The sequence below is a fragment of the Salvelinus sp. IW2-2015 genome, linkage group LG4q.2 (assembly GCF_002910315.2).
Source record: "Salvelinus sp. IW2-2015 linkage group LG4q.2, ASM291031v2, whole genome shotgun sequence".
NCBI lineage: Eukaryota > Metazoa > Chordata > Actinopteri > Salmoniformes > Salmonidae > Salvelinus > Salvelinus sp. IW2-2015.
Genome location: NC_036843.1, coordinates 17,541,953 through 17,547,475, shown reverse-complemented (window position 1 = coordinate 17,547,475; position 5,523 = coordinate 17,541,953). Strand labels below are relative to the sequence as shown.

Here is a 5,523-nt window from a genome sequence, read left to right as displayed (position 1 = left end):
CTTAGACTTGCTTTCAATGAGAATGACAGATTTAGAAATAACATTTCTACGTGAATTTGGTCACTATCCAAAAAGTTACATACTGCAGCTTTAACTATTACTATAATTTACAGTTGATTTTACTTTTACCACCTCTGCAATTCTGTCCTGCATCAGTAAGATGACCAATTTAGGCCAGGAAGGTGGGATGGACAGAGTAGGCCAGTAGATACAGGCAGCTGGCCAATTTTTCCAGCTAGGAGGCTGGTAGATACACGCATAGTTGTAGGCTACCACCGCGGAGGAGAAGCGTCACGTGTACATTCCACTCACATGTAGAAGTTGCCGCTGCATGTGGGGGAGCGCGTGCTGTCATGGAACGAAAGTGTGGGATGAGCTAATATTTTTTGCTGATAATGTTTTAGCCCCGGAGCATTTTGCGGAGAAGGAGACAATACCAAGCGGATGGAACAATATTGGAGAATGGCCTATTTTCAACGGCCAATAAATCAACCTTGTTGTCAAGAATCCACGGTGGACCGACTGACGGGTGCACATGGGGACATATAAATGGGCTGTCGGCGGCTTTTGAAGATGCCAACTGGCATCTGCTTGAGAAATAGTGGGCTGCTTGAGAAATCGTGGTATATTTAGAATAAACGTATAGCCTAGGCTGTAGTCTCACTAGCCTGCCTATATAATAATGGGAAGATTGTGTAATTTCATTTGATTACACTATAGCAGCATTCTCACGCCACAGGACACAATTCCCACGTGCGGTTTTCATAATCCGACATCTGAGCAGTGTTTTCCCTGCGGCTCCCAGGGAGCGGGGACTGAGCTCACACATTCACACATGCGAGCTGTTCGTTCCGCTGCCTCCGTCAGAAGATCCGCGCCTCTGCTATTTGAAATGAGGACGGCAACCCGACCCGTGGCTGTTTGAAACTATAGGCCTACTGGCATCTGTGGCACGGCGCTGAGTGGGACGCTATCTGCAGTGATAGGGAGGAGGACGAGTCTGCTGTCCGCTATACCCCAGCCTGGTCCCCGCGTACCGTACAGACATGGAGCCGCTACCGGAGCAGAACTGCACCATGTCAAAAAAGAGAGCTATAGCTAAAATCTTCAAAGTTCGCAAGAGGAGACAGATGCTTTTCGTTCAAGTCTGTTTTATCTGCAGTTTTCTATGTTTGGCATGGTGCATGTCCGCCCTGCTCACAAAAACAGGTGAGAAGAATACGAGGGGAAAGGGATCCCAGGGTGGCCCGGGAGGAACGCGTTTATAATCACCAGACTGTGTGGAGCAAAAAATGAATTTCATGATGTGATTGCGCAAATTGGCACGCACTGCATTGGTGCTAAATTAATATATCATAAATCTATGACATTATGTCTCTAAAGGTCCTTCTGCTTGCCTGCCTCAGAATATACATCCGCTAGAATCGGCATAGCGGGACGCTATAATAATAACCATGGTTCGGGATGGAGATTTGTGTTTTTTTGTGGCATGCGCGTCATGTCCCATTTTGGGAGATTCTTGCATTTTCAACAAAAATGACATGTAGGCTGCTCATGATTTCAACTAGGCAGGCAGGCAGCACACCTGACTGTTCTGTTTGTAGAATGTGTTGATTCCCACTGCATCTGGGACACTCATAAAAGTATAGTTTATGGCCCTGGCTGACTCACGTGGAGAGGTAATCGCAGTGTTTGTTTGTGTGTGTGTGTGTGCAGGTTCTATAATATAATGTGAGTGGCAGGTCATTCTCAGTCAGTTTTGATTTACACCAAATACTGTATTCCCTTCTTCAAGACTGTCATAGACATGTTTGTTTTTGTCTCCTATTCATTTTATTTGACGTGCTGTCTCTGTCGTCTTGGCCTCATATGAGATCTATTGGGGCACGCGGAGGTGGGTCCCTCGCCCGCTGGGTGGGTTTGTGGAGACCATGTCGGTTTCAACCAGCCTTACTTCAGCCAGAATATGACCTCTCTGTATTTAACTGTATTACATCCTTCTGAAGAAAACTGAAAAGAGACAGGACAACAGTATCTATTGTCAGTATCAGATCATAAAACCTGTTATTTTTTTTGTATAGAACATGATTCAACACACATTTACCTGTATGCACTTAGCCCTTTTGGTGCCATACATTATGTGTGAGAGCTGAAAGAGAATAACTATTACCTACGTTTACAAAATTATTTACAAGGACATAAAATATTCTATATGAACTGTGACAAGTCCTTGAATTATTACTTCAGGAGAGGTCACTCAATTGTCAGTGTTAATCTGTTGTTCTTGATCACTGAATAAATTGTTACATAAATGTTACAAAATTATAGAAAGATAGGGATAGTGGGGAACAGTCAAGACTTGGCTTTGAATCAGCAATTTATTACAGGACAAGCCATGGAAATAGTATTATGGCATTATGGTATTAAATGTTCTATCGTCAATATCGAATAATCACTTTTTGTCAACATTAAGTTAAGTACTCCAGAATGCACAATCATTTCAGAGGCAAGCTGTCACGACTTCCACCGAAGGTGGCTCCTCTTCCTGTTCGGGTGGCGCTCGGCGGTCGTCGTCGCCGGTCTACTAGCTGCCACCGATCCTTTTCCCTTTTCTTTTGGTTATGTCTGTTTTGTGTTTCACCTGGTTTCATTTTGGTTAATTAGGGGGGTGTTTAATTCGACATTTCCTTTGGGGTTTTGATTGTTTTCGTTTGAACTGTCAGTGAGTTTGGGTTTCGTTTGTATTAGCTCATGTTTTACAGTTGTTTTTCCCTAGACTGTGTCTGAGTGGGGTTTTCGTGGCTGTTGCTGTAGTCCGGTGTTCCTGTTGTTTTTTGAGCTAGTTAAATAAAACGCCCTTTTCTTTGGAACTTGTTTCTCCTGTGCCTGACTCCACACCCACATCTCCTTGGGGAGATCTGACACAAGCATTTGTGAATGTGTCCATGTTTGATGCTGTCTTGCCTTTGATATTAATTACCCCTCACTTATTGATGCCAGATTAGTTCACAACTGGTGTGTGGAGATTTAATGAACCACACATCCATCAGATTCCTGACTCCTAAAATATGTTCATTTCTGTAACTTTCTCCACACACACACACACAAACACACACACACAATAAGTCACAGGGCTGGTGTGTAAATTCTTTCCTACTTACCATTTCACGTTACACTTGCATTAGGGCTCGCTGTATCATAAGACCCATTTTTATAACGTGCCATAAAAGATGTCTCTGTAGTCGTATGTCCCTGTTTGAACATAATAGGGAGTTATCGAGTTGAACCAGGTGTTGGAACCGAAAGGATTTTCCAATCGTTCCATTCCGAGCAGAACCCATACTTGTTTGGTTCCGTTCCAGTGCTCTGACCAGCATAATAAAGTTCTGAACCGGTTCAAACCCCCAAAAAGTAACGGTTCATATTGTTCCTTTTCATAGATTTTTTACCTCTTAAAATCCACATTGTTTTTAAATTTAGCTCGTGAATTTACTCAAATGTGTATGTACATTGTAAAGTATTTTTGTCTCTGTCTTTTTCGTTATGTGTCAGACCCCAGGAAGACTATCTGTTACCATTGGCATTGGCTAATGGGGATCCTGATAAAATCTAAATCCACCAATTTGCTTGGATAGAGCAGCGCTATGGAATGGGTTAACTAGTTGTTTACATGTTTGATGGACAGATAAGTGCTTGAAGCACTGAGCATCATGAGATGACGTGAATTGGAATGTGTTTAGACTATTACTAGCATCATAACTACACTGTTTTACATAATTATATACTAGACATTAGGAATATTTTTGGAACAACAAATGACATTATTAACGGATCCCAAGATTAGAAAATAACGGTTAATTTCAGGGACACTAGAGATCACATTCGTTTCCGGTTTTGTTTCCCTTCCTCAAATAACTTAGTTATTTTCCGGATTTAGTTTTTTTCCCCTGAACCTGTTCCAACCCCTGATTTGAACATCAACTGTTTGGATAAAATCTGTCACAGAGAGAGTTCACTAATTGTATTAGAATGTATTTTACTAGGCAAGTCAGTTAAGAACAAATTCTTATTTACACTGACAGCCTACCAGGGAACAGTGGGTTAACTGCCTTGTTCAAGGGCAGAACAACAGATTTGTACCTTGTCAGCTCGGGGATTCGATCCAGCAACCTTTCGGTTACTGGCCCAAACCTCTAACCACTAGGCTACCTGCTGCCCCAGAATAACAAGGAGCTTAAGGGATTATAACAAATGATATCATGTATAAGAGGATGGAAGATACATCACCACAGACAAGCAACTGTTAGAGCTGGAAATAGCACTGTCTTGTCCGTTGTAAGCAGGCATGTTGTTTTACATGCAAACGAGTCCCATTATATTCAGTCACACAGTGGCATCAGGTGATTTATATGTTGATAAGTTTGATAAAGGACAACACAGAGCTCAATAAGTATTATAGACTGCCATCCTTATAGCATTGGTTAGTCCTAACTACATTTTAAGCTTCTGGCTCCCTGGTTAGACCTTCCTAGATTTATTTCCAGGGATTCTCCAAGTGGGGAGTGGTTGCACGTGGGACAGTCGCTGTCCACTCTCTTGTGGCGCTGAACTTTCACATTTCAGTGTTGTCGCTCTGCTTTAATGGTGCTGAATATCTGACCACCTCTATTACACCTTGTTTGTTTAATCGACATTGGACCTTTTGCTCCTCTGACAGATTCACCACATAAATCTGCACCACATCAGCCCTGGACAAATTAAGTGCACTATATAGGGAATAGGGTGCCATTTGAAATGCAGAGTGTCAGTGTTTCAATACCTGTCTCTTTCCTGTTGTAGGACATGGTCTGGTCCTGGAGCAGGGGCTGGCTGACACATCTGACCGTCTGGGACGCAGGCTGATGGCCTTGGACGGGGACAATAACACACGGGATAAGAATTGCACCGAGCCAGGTAGGTAGTGTTCCCTAACCCTTTACCCCTACCATTACCCTAACCCTATACCCTAAACCTGCAGAGAGCCAGATAATGTCTCTAAACCTGCACTGAACAAGGCAGTGTGGTAGTGAACCCTAATTTTGTCTGGAGCCATGTTGTGTATCTTATACCTGCACAGAGCTAGGTGCTGCACTGTACCCTAAATCTGAACAGTCAGCTAGCTACTGCAGCTTGGGAGAACTTCATAGGAAAGCTCTTCAGAGTGTGTTATACAATGGCACAGCCCTCATGCTTCCTACAGCCTACACATGCTCTGAGTCAGTCAGAAAAAGAACAGATGGAGTGAAATGGGAAAAGATTGGTTACCTTAGATGTTTCACTAAATCTACCACCACTAGCTCTCTAATTAGTCTATTTGTTCGTCAGAAGAGCCACAGTTTTTACTACTGTGGTTGTGGTGCAGATGAGATTTGCAAATGTGGGCAACCTGGGTGTCCAGGTGGGTGGGTGGGGCCTCCAACTGAATGACGAATGAGATGAGTTAGTGTTGGAGGCACAGGATGGAGCTGTAAATCTTAACTATGT

At 43.0% G+C, this 5,523-nt stretch overlaps 1 pseudogene; it reads left to right on the top strand.

Annotated features, from left to right (window-relative positions):
• Positions 1-325: 325 nt before the first annotated feature.
• Positions 326-5,523, top strand: part of LOC111962992 (sodium/potassium/calcium exchanger 4-like) — a 46,115-nt pseudogene continuing 40,917 nt past the window's right edge.